The sequence below is a fragment of the Hordeum vulgare genome, chromosome 6H (assembly GCF_904849725.1).
Source record: "Hordeum vulgare subsp. vulgare chromosome 6H, MorexV3_pseudomolecules_assembly, whole genome shotgun sequence".
In the NCBI taxonomy this organism is placed as follows: Eukaryota; Viridiplantae; Streptophyta; class Magnoliopsida; order Poales; family Poaceae; genus Hordeum; species Hordeum vulgare.
The window spans coordinates 230,067,460-230,079,997 of NC_058523.1; positions in this window are offsets into that span (position 1 = coordinate 230,067,460).

The window sequence follows — 12,538 nt, forward strand, 5'->3', positions numbered from 1 at the left end:
TTGTTGAAACTTCTATTAAGCGCTTTCGATCTATCTTCATAGATCTTTGATGCTCAACGTTCAAGTAGCGCAATCCAGGTATTCCTTTGAAAACTCCTTTCAAACAACCTTGTATGCTTTACAGAAATTCTACATTACTTCTGATCCACAATATGTCAACCACATATACTTATCAGAAATTCTATAGTGCTCCCGCTCACTTCTTTGGAAATACAAGTTTCTCATAAACCTTGTACAAACCCAAAATCTTTGATCACCTCATCAAAGTGTATATTCCAACTCCGAGATGCTTGCACCAGTCCATTGAAGGATCACTGGAGCTTGCATACTTGTTAGTATCTTTAGGATCGACAAAACCTTATGGTTGTATCACATACAATGTTTGCTCAAGGAAACCGTTGAGGAAACAATGTTTTGACATCCTATGTGCAATATTTCATAAATAATGCAGCAACTACTAACATAATTCCAACAGACTTTTAGCATCGCTACGAGTGAGAAAGTCTCATCATAGTCAACTGTTTGATCTTGTCAGAAACATCTTTGCGACAAGTCGAGCTTTTCTTAATAGAGACTTATCACCATCGTCGTCTGTCTTCCTTACAAAGATCCATCTTTACTCAATAGTCTTACTACCATCAAGTAGTTCCTCCAAAGTCTACACTTTGTTTTATATATGGATCCTCTCTCGGATTTCATGGCCTCAAGCCATTTGTTGGAATCCGGGCCCACCATTGCTTCTCCATAACTCGTAGGTTCACTGTTGCTCAACAACATGACCTCCAAGACAGGGTTACCGTACCACTCTGCAGTAGTACGTGACCTTGTCAACCTACGAGGTTTGTAGTAACTTGATCCGATGCTCGATGATCACCATCATCAGCTTTCACTTCAATTGGTGTAGGCGCCACAGGAACAACTTCCTGCGCCCTGCTACACACTGGTTGAAGTGATGGTTCAATAACCTCATCAAGTTCCACAACCCTCCCACTCAATTCTTTCGAGAGGAACCTTTCCTCGAGAAAGGATCCGTTTCTAGAAACAAACACTTTGCTTTCGCATCTGAGATAGGAGATGTACCCAACTGTTTTGGATATCCTATGAAGATGCATTTATCCGCTTTGGGTTCGAGCTTATCAGACTGAAACTTTTTCACATAAGTGTCGAAGCCCCAAACTGTCAAGAAACGACAGTTTAGATTTCTCTAAACCTCAGTCTATACTGTGTAATCTCAACGGAAATATGCGGTGCCCTATTTAAAGTGAATGCGGTTGTCTCTATTGCATTACCCATAAACGATAGTGGTAATTCGATAAGAGACATCATATCATGCACCATACCAAATAGTGCGTGGCTATGACATTCAGACACATCATTACACTAGGATGTCCCAGGTGGCATGAACTGCGAAACAATTTCCACATTGTCTTAACTGCGTACCAAAACTCGTAACTCAGATATTCATTTCTATGATCATATCGTAGACAGTTTATCCTCTTGTTACGACGAACTTCACTCCTGAAACAGAATTGAACTTTTCAATATTTCACACTTGTGATTCATTAAGTAAATACTCTTGTATCTACTCAAATCGTCATTGAAGTAAGAACATAATGACATCCACTGCGTGCCTCAGCACCCATTGGACTGCATACATCAAAATGTATCACTTCCAACAAGTTACTATCTTATTTCATCTCAATGAAAACAAGGCCTTGCTCATGTGGTATGATTTGCATGTCACTAGTGATTCAAAATCAAGTGAGTATAAAGATCCATCAGCATGGAGCCTCTTCATGCAATTTATACCAACATGACTCAAGCGGCAGTGCCACAAGTAAGTGGTACTAACATCATTACCTCGTATCTTTTGGCACCAATATCATGAACATGTGTAACACTACAATCGAGATTCAATAAACCATTGAAGGTGATTATTCAAGCAAATAGAGTAACCATTATTCTCTTTAAATGAATAATCGTATTGCAACAAACACGATCCAATCATGTTCATGCTCAACGCAAACACCAAATAACAATTATTTGGGTTTCACCACCAATCCCGATGATAGAGGGAGCGTGCGACGTTTGATCATATCAACCTTGGAAACACTTCCAACACGTATCGTCACCTCGCCTTTAACTAGTCTTCGTTTATGCCGTAGCTTTCATTTCGTGTTACTAATCACTTAGCAACCGAACCGGTATCCAATACCTTCGTGCTACTAGGAGTACTAGTAAAGTACACATCAACATCATGTATATCAAATATACTTCTTTCGACTTTTCCCAGCCTTCTTATCTACCAAGTATCTAGAGTTGCTCCGCCCCAGTGACTGTTCCCCTCATTACAGAAGCGCTTAGTCTTGGGTTTGGGTTTAATCTTGGGTCTCTTCATTAGTGCAGCAATTGTTTTGCCGTTTCACGAAGTATCCCTTCTAGCCCTTGCCTTTCTTGAAACTTAGTGGTTTTACTAACCATCAACTATTGATGCTCCTTCTTGATTTCTACTTTCGAAGTGTCAAACATCGTGAATTGCTCAAGGATCATTGTATCTATCCTTGATATGTTATAGTTCATCATGAAGCTCTGACAGCTTGGTGGCAGTGACTTTGGAGAACCATCACTATCTCATCTGGAAGATTAACTCCCACTTGATTCAAGTGATTGTCGTACTCAGACAATCTGAGCACACGTTCAACGATTGAGTTTTTCTCCTTTACTTTGTGGACAAAGAATCTTGTCGGAGGTCTTGTACCTCTTAACAAGGGCAAAAGCATGAAATCACAATTTCATCTCTTTAGAACATCACTTATGTTCCGTGACGTTTCAAAACGTCTTCGGCGCCTTGCTTCTAAGCCATTAAGTATTTTGCACTGAACTATCGTGTAGTCATCAGAAACGTGTATGTCGGATGTTCACAGCATCCATAGACGACGCTCGAGGTGCAGCACACCGAGTAGTGCATTAAGGACATAAGCCTTCTGCGCAGCAACGAGGACAATCCTCTGCAAAGTTTGCTACTATCAACTTTCAACCAAATTTTCTCTAGGAACATATAAAAACAGTAGAGCTATAGCGCAAGCTACATCGTAATTCGCAAAGACCATTAGACTATGTTCATGACAATTAGTTCAATTAATCATATTACTTAAGAACTCCCACTCAAAAAGTACATCTCTCTAGTCATTTGAGTGGTACATGATCCAAATCCACTATCTCAAGTCCGATCATCACGTGAGTCGAGAATAGTTTCAGTGGTAAGCATATCTATGCTAATCATATCAACTATACGATTCATGCTCGACCTTTCGGTCTCATGTGTTTCGAGGCCATGTCTGCACATGCTAGGCTCGTCAAGCTTAACCCGAGTGTTACGCGTGTGCAACTGTTTTGCACCCGTTGTATGTGAACGTTGAGTCTATCACACCCGATCATCACGTGGTGTCTCGAAACGAAGAACTGTCGCAACGGTGCACAGTCGGGGAGAACACAATTTCGTCTTGAAATTTTAGTGAGAGATCACCTCATAATGCTACCGTCGTTCTAAGCAAGATAAGGTGCATAAAGGATTAACATCACATGCAATTCATAAGTGACATGATATGGCCATCATCATGTGCTTCTTGATCTCCATCACCAAAGCACCGGCACGATCTTCTTGTCACCGGCGTCACACCATGATCTCGATCATCATGATCTCCATCAACGTGTCGCCATCGGGGTTGTTGTGCTACTCATGCTATTACTACTAAAGCTACATCCTAGCAATATAGTAAACGCATCTGCAAGCACAAATGTTAGTTTAAAGACAACCCTATGGCTCCTGCCGGTTGCCGTACCATCGACGTGCAAGTCGATATTAACTATTACAACATGATCATCTCATACATCCAATATATCACATCACATCGTTGGCCATATCACATCACAAGCATACCCTGCAAAAACAAGTTAGACGTCCTCTAATTGTTGTTGCATGTTTTACGTGGTGACCATGGGTATCTAGTAGGATCGCATCTTACTTACGCAAACACCACAACGGAGATATATGGATTGCTATTTAACCTCATCCAAGGACCTCCTCGGTCAAATCCGATTCAACTAAAGTTGGAGAAACCGACACTCGCCGGTCATCTTTGAGCAACGGAGTTACTCGTAGCGATGAAACCAGTCTCTCGTAAGCGTACGAGTAATGTCGGTCCGAGCCGCTTCGATCCAACAATACCGCGGAATCAAGAAAAGACTAAGGAGGGCAGCAAAACACACATCACCGCCCACAAAAACTTTTGTGTTCTACTCGAGAAGACATCTACGCATGAACCTAGCTCATGATGCCACTGTTGGGGAACATCGCATGGGAAACAAAAATTTTCCTACGCGCACGAAGACCTATCATGGTGATGTCCATCTACGAGAGGGGATTTCCGATCTACGTACCCTTGTAGATCGCACAACAGAAGCGTTAGTGAACGCGGTTGATGTAGTGGAACGTTCTCACGTTCCTCGATCCGCCCCGCGATCCGTCCCACGATCCGCTCCGATCTAGTGCCGAACGGACGACACCTCCGCATTCAGCACACGTATAGCTCGACGATGATCTCGGCCTTCTTGATCCAGCAAGAGAGACGGAGAGGTAGATGAGTTCTCCAGCAGCGTGACGGCGCTCCAGATGTTGGTGGTGATCTAATCTCAGCAGGGCTCCGCCCGAGCTCCACAGAAACGCGATCTAGAGGAAAAACAGTCGAGGTATGTGGTCGGGCTGCCGTGGCAAAAGTTGTCTCAAATCAGCCCTAAAACCCCACTATATATAGTAGGGAGGGAGGGGAGGAGGCAGCCTCAAAACCTAAAGGTTTGGCCGAAATTGGAGGTGGAGGAGTCCTACTCCAATCCTACTTGGAGTAGGATTCCACCTTCCCACTTGGAAACTCTTTCCACCTTCTGTTTTTTCCTTCTGAAACCTTATGGGCCTTAGTGGGAACTTATTCCAGCCCACTAGGGGCTGGTTTATCTCTTCCCATAGCCCATGAGACCCCTTGGGGCGTGACACCCCTCCCGATGGTCCCCGGCACCCCTCCCGGCACTCCCAATACACTACCGATGAGCCCGAAACTTTTCCGGTAATGCACGAAAATCTTCCGATAACCAAATGAGGTCATCCTATATATCAATCTTCGTTTCCGGACCATTCCGGAAACCCTGGTGACGTCCGTGATCTCATCCAGGACTCCGAACAACATTCGGTAACCAACCATATAACTCAAATACGCATAAAACAACGTCGAACCTTAAGTGTGCAGACCCTGCGGGTTCGAGAACTATGTAGACATGACCCGAGAGACTCCTCGGTCTATATCCAATAGCAGGACCTGGATGCCCATATTGGATCCTACATATTCTACGAAGATCTTATCGTTTGAACCTTAGTGCCAAGGATTCATATAATCCCGTATGTCATTCCCTTTGTCCTTCGGTATGTTACTTGCCTGAGATTCGATCGTCAGTATCCGCATACCTATTTCAATCTCGTTGACCGACAAGTCTCTTTACTCGTTCCGTAATACAAGATCCCGCAACTTACACTAAGTCACATTGCTTTCAAGGCTTGTGTGTGATGTTGTATTACCGAGTGGGCCCCGAGATACCTCTCCGTCATACGGAGTGACAAATCCCATTCTTGATCCATACTAACTCAACGAACACCTTCGGAGATACCTGTAGAGCATCTTTATAGTCACCCAGTTACGTTGCGACGTTTGATACACACAAAGCATTTGTCCGGTGTCAGTGAGTTATATGATCTCATGGTCATAGGAACAAATACTTGACACGCAGAAAACAGTAGCAACAAAATGACACGATCAACATGCTACGTCTATTAGTTTGGGTCTAGTCCATCACATGATTCTCCTAATGATGTGATCCCGTTATCAACTAACAACACTTGCCTATGGCCAGGAAACCTTGACCATCTTTGATCAACGAGCTAGTCAACTAGAGGCTTACTAGGGACAGTGTTTTGTCTATGTATCCACACAAGTATTTTGTTTCCAATCAATACAATTATAGCATGGATAATAAACGATTATCATGAACAAAAAAATATAATAATAACTAATTATTATTGCCTCTAGGGAATATTTCCAACTACAATATCATAGCAAAAGCATAGAATGAGGCATAACATGCAAATTGAACATGATGAAATGGGCATAAGTTGACAAGAGGTATATAGCCCATAGTCGTGAGAGAGCCAAGTAGAAGAGGTGCACGTAGTCCTTGCGCGAGGGGAATGGTTGGAGACACATTCTGATGAATCCAAAAGTGTCGTTCCTCTCAAGATCTCTTTTCGTCAACTCATGGGATTGTGTGGTTGACATTAGTCGTGAGTGCCTACACACAACAAAGACAAAGTAAAAATTGTGTGCGCGTGGTAGATGTCCACATCATCCGTTAGGATATGCATGTGGTTGTGTTCATTAGCACAAAATGTCCAATGCACAAATAAATGAGATGCATGATACAGGAACATGCCATCCATCATGAAAGGTTTCTTGATATATATGGCATAATGGAGACTAGAGTTATGTAGTTTGTCACTTGAATTTAGGGCGTTGTTATACATGATATGCAGATAGAGCACGCAATAGAAGCAACCGTGTGATCTATAACCATTTTCATTGCATGGCATATGAGATGCATCATCATAAACATATGGAGCAGTTTCAAGCATGGTGTGATGCACACAAGTATGGAAATATGCAATGGATGGGATGGACCACAATCTCCTAACATGTATGAGGAAACTATGGGGGTCTCCTGATGTGCAATAGCGGAAACATAATTCAAAGAATATGGACTACATCCAAAATAATGTATATCCATAGATAGTTTGTCATGACATGTCATATGTAAAACAATTATGGAAATGATGTAAAGGAAGCATGGCAATATCATCACAAGAAATGCAAATGCGAAGAACTATGGGTTTGTCATTTATACCATATTCGCAAATTGGATTTTTATGGGATATGCATAGTTACTATGATGAGATTGCAAAGATGCAATATGGGTGATCTCATGCATAACATATGACAAGTCAAGCACATTGTTGAACATGATGTGACCTAAATAATTTTCACATAATATCCTATGGAGTATAACATCACGACTAGGTAATTTGACATGCTCATCATCATATGCATCATAAATAGGTGGCACATCTAATCATGAAGAAACCATAGCATGTGGTGTGTCCATAAGGTGATCAACATCATGCAAGCAATCAATGTCAAGATGGTCCACTAGTGGTACAAGCGAAGAACCATCACCTATGTTACCTTTAGAGCTCTGCCCATGTGATATAAGTGAGATGGGTAGGACAAATTCGTTGTCAACATCATGATGGAATAATGTGTGTGTGTGGGTGGGGGGGGGGGGGTCATCATCGTCCACCATGTCCATCATAATTCCAATTGGAGGGATGGACTCGTCGAGGGTAGGCGTGTCATCATGTACGTGAAATTGCACCACAGAAGATAACACACTTGGAGTAGAGGGTAAGTCATTAGAAATCATAATGGCCTCATGTGCCCTCTCAACTACCTCACTCACTAAGTGTTGTGGCACACACACTCCTTCTAGGATGCTCTCACTCATATAGTTGGTTGAGTCACTCAAAGAGTAGTGATGGCTCTCAAGCTCACATAGGAATTGTGGCATATTTTCATGTATGGGGCTAGTGGTGGTCACACTCATCCTCTCATGGGAAATGCACACAACTTCACATATGTTGGAGTCACTCATGTGGTCGTGGCTCTCCTCACAAGGAAATTGGGGCATATCTTCATATTTGGGTGTCGGAGAGATGTGGGTTCAAATATCTCCATTCTCGACTCATATTGCCGCCTCGGTTGAAGGCATAGTCCCATGCTCAAGCTCCTCATCCATAATGCCTCCAAAGATGAATGTCGTAGGATGTGGACAAAGATCAATATCCTCCATGATCGGAGTGATCATTCCAAGCTCGACCTCGGTGCTTAACTCCAAGTATAAGTCCCATGTGGGTGACGTCTTCATGTTGTCGAAGAGGGACTCGCTCGCTATCATGGTCAAAGGGAAACTCCCTTGCTCGACCATCTTGTCACTGTTGGCGTGGATGAAGGAGAAAGATGGCACATCATTGTTTTCCTCAATGATCGAAGGGAAATTCTGATGCTCGGCCATATTCCTCGGGATGCTTCCAAAGATGGAAGGGTCATCCATGCGTGTAGGTGGTCGCCTTGATGTTTGCACTGAAGCTTGTCCTTGGGGGCGTTCATCGCGCGGTCTTCTCTTGAGCTCATGAAGGTTGGGCATAGTATGATGTTGATCACGAGCATGATGGTTGTCTGTCTTCATGCACTTGTTTCTTGGAGTTCGATTTCCCTTCATGATGATGTAGATCACGAGCATGATGGTTGTTGTGGCGTTCGTCTCAAAGATGATGACATGGCTGACTTGTGCTTGCATCGTATGGATGCTCTGATGATGTGCGACTTGAGCGTCGCCGCCTCGATGATGACGAAGGGGAAGAAGAGTTGTAGTTTGCCAACACATGTCGAAGTTGATCCATGTGTGCATCCAACTTGTTGTCGATGTAGTCTCTTTTCCAAGCTTTGGAGTTTCATATGTGGATGGCGAGTCACTCAAGTTTTTGGGTGATGTAGTTGTTCGTGGAGTCATTGTTGTTGAGGACTGGAGATGATGTGCTTTGCCTATGCATCAGAAGACTCGAGAAAACGTGAGTGGAAAATGAGATAAACAATACCAAAATACCGTTTCCCAAAGTTGAGGATGTATCCCATTTCACTCAACGTGAATTGAGAGAATAGTGGAATTGGTACCAAACATGTTCACTCACACCTAGAAATTAAAGCTTATCAAGTGGCTTGGTTAGGACAAGTGGTACAAAATTCAAGAAAATGTAAGTCAAGATATCGAAAATCTTGAGAAAGATTCATAAAATTACAATGCAAAGAAAATATATCAATAGCTACAGTGGCACTAGGAACACACACACTGTTAGATAGATGGGAGCCACTCAACCAAGGAATGATCACAAAATGCGTGAGAGCATGGAAAAGCTCTTGTTGCACGGATACTAGAGCGACTCTAACTCGATTGTTCAAATGTGCTAGATACACGCTTGTGCACCAACCTATAAGAGTAAACGTGTCGTCTTTAATCCCAAGTATGCTATGTAAGTATAATCCAAGTGTATTGTAGGATCAGAAGTATGTCTAGAAGGGGGGGGGGTGATTAGACTACTTGACAATATAAAAACTTAGCATTTTCTCAATTTTATTTGTGGGCCAATTTTAGCAATTATGGCAAGTCAAGTACACCCTACACATTTAGTTCTAACAGTTTAGCTGCAGAATGTAAAACATGCAAGTGTAAAGTAAAGGAGTAAGGTAGGGAGATCTAACGCATGAGATTGACATATCAATTTTTGGCATGGTTCCGATAGGTGGCGCTATCGTACGTCCATGCTAGTGGAGACTTCAACCCACGGAGGGTAACGGCTGCGGGAGTCCACGGAGGGCTCCACCCACAAGGGGTCCACAAAGAAGCGACCTTGTCTATTCCACCACGGCTTCCGCCCATGAAGTACTAGCCTTACTCACGGTAGATATTCACGAACTAGGCGATCTCCTTGCCCTTACAAACATCTTGGTTCAACTCCACAACACAAAGTAGGAGGTTCCCAAGTGACACCTAACCAATCTAGGAGGCACCACCCTCCAAAAGGTAATAGAGGTGATAGACCAATGAACTCCTTTCTCTTGTGTTTCTAAAGATAGTCTCCTCAACGCAAAATCACTCTCTCATAGAATAGGCATGTGTAGGAGAAATTGATTTGGTGGAAAGCAACTTGGGGAGGCTAGAGATGAAGTTTAAAATGATTGGATTGGAATATCTTGGTCTCACCACATGAGTAGGTGGCTCTCTCTCAGAAAAATGGATCTCGCAATGAAGTGTGTGTTCTCAGTGCTTCTCTCTGGAATGAGAGGTGGGTGAAGGGGTATATTGTAACATCCAAGATGCAACACTTACCTTATTTGGGGGCGAGGCCTCCAAAGGGGAAAAGGGCGCATTTAAGCATTTCGCAAGAACGGTAAACATTGCATTATACACAAGAAGGGATGAGTATATGATTTGGCTTACACTCGCCACATAATAAGTTACAAATCCACTCAACATTTATTCAAGCATTCATAAGGCAGGGTCCGACTACAGAAAAGATAAACACCAAAATAGCAATATTCCCGCCTCTCTAGGCCCAAATCACAACCAAGGACCTCTAGTTATCGGGGTACGTCACATACATATGACCACTACCCTCGTCGAACTCCCACTTAAGCTATGTGGCCTCGAAAGCATCTGGATCTGCCGCACCTTTACCTGTGGGGTGGTTCTAGTAATCTGTAAGCTAGAAGGACTCAACAATGTCATGACCATGATAGCGAGTCTAACCAAGTTATTAGGTGAGGATGGGGTATGTGTTTGAGTTTGCAGTAGCACTAAGCATTTATGGTGGCTAACTTACGAGAGCATGAAGTAATTTGAGTGGTCTATGTTTGATGGTCGTGGACTAAGAATAATCACTAAGTGATCCTGAACACCTACTTACGTCAGTCATAACCCCACAGTGTTCTCGATCAGAGAAGGAGCTCTGAAGGAAACCGTCATAGTTACGCACAAAGTTGGCAGGTTTTAATTAAGTTATTTCAAGTTATCTAGAACCGAATGTTAAACAAAGTTTCCATGTTTGCCACATAACCGCGGGCACGGATTTCTGAATGATTTAACCCTACAGGGGTGATCCAACTAGTCCAGCACAAATTACCACAAGCTGCATAGAAAGCCTCAACCACGACACTCGAGATCTCCTTGGTTTCCTTAGTGAAAAACCTCAACTCTGAGATAGCCCAAAGCATCACTCAAATCCCGATGCACAAGATATTTCGTAAAAGATAAAACAAATCCAACAAGGCCGCCCGACGTGTCGATCAACCTGATAGGAGCTACGTATCGCGTTCTCACGACACGACGGATGAGCTATGGTTACCACGCCGAAACACCGGGTTGCCTCGGGGGGCGTTAATAAGCTGCTCTGGGTTGGACCAACACTCATGAGGAGAACTGGCCCGGAGTTTTATTAATTACTCCGTAGGTGCCGGCGGGTCCCTATGCATTTTATTAGTTATTAGGCAAATGCAGTACCAAAGTTGGGCCTTGCAAGACAAGTTTTAACTAACGTGTTATCAAGGGGGTCCCCATAACAACCCCGAGCGTGCTAGGAGCGCTCAGTTATGGAATAAAACACCGGTAGCCGAAACTAAGGCGACAAAAGCAAAACAAATCACCGGGCATAAGGCCAGGCCTTCCGCCTTTTACCAAGTATATAGGTGCATTAATTAAATAACATTAATAAGGTGATAAATAAATTGCCCATGCTATCACATGGACCAACTTGCACCTACAACTAGCAATACTATAAGATGGTTGAGCAAGCACTAACTTATCCAATCAATATTTGCTAGGAGGTGAAGGGTTAGAGGTTTTCATGGCAATTTTGGAGGCTTAATATTCAGGTGTTTGGCAGCGATAAGTAACGATGGAAACTATTCAACTAGGCATAAAAAAGTTAGAAACAATATCTAGGTCACAATCATCTTGCCTGTTGGATCTTCAGACTAGAACTGCTCTTGCTCTTCTTGAACGTACTCGACATAATCCTCATACACGTTCTCAGCACCCGTTGCTACCCAAAACAAGGAATTCCCGGTGGAGCGGTGAAATGCATTGAGATCGGAAAGAACACCAACGGCGAAAGCACTCTGCTGGGCCGACACTGACACTGAGAGACGAAAGCTAGGGGAGCAAATGGGATTATAGACCCAGTAGTCCTAGCCGTAAACGATGGATACTAGGTGCTGTGCGACTCGACCCGTATAGTATTGTAGCTCACGCATTAAGTATCCTGCCTAGGGAGTACGTTTGCAAGAATGAAACTCAAAGGAATTGACGAGAGCCCACACAAGCGGTGGAGCATGTGGTTTAATTTGATGCAAAGCAAAGAACCTTACCAGGGCTTGACATGACGCGAATCCTCTTGAAAGAGAGGGGTGCCATCGGGAACGCGGACACAGGTGGTGGATGGCTGTCGTCAGCTCATGCCGTAAGGTGTTGGGTTAAGTCTCGCGCCCGGGTTAATAAAACTGAGAAAATTAACTCGGAAAGAAATTTTTTGGAAGCTCCGTTGCAGGATTCAGACCTAAGCATTCGAGGAGAAGCACTCGAACGACATAACCTATGATTCCATAGGATTTTATTGAAAAGAATCCTAACACTTCTGGGTGGGATGGCGGAACAAACCAAAAAAATTGTCTTATTTGGTAAGTTTATAAATTAACAAATAAGATAGGAAAGAATAAAGGCCTGTTTGGAACCACAATAGATTATAATAATCTAGATTATGAAGATAGATTAT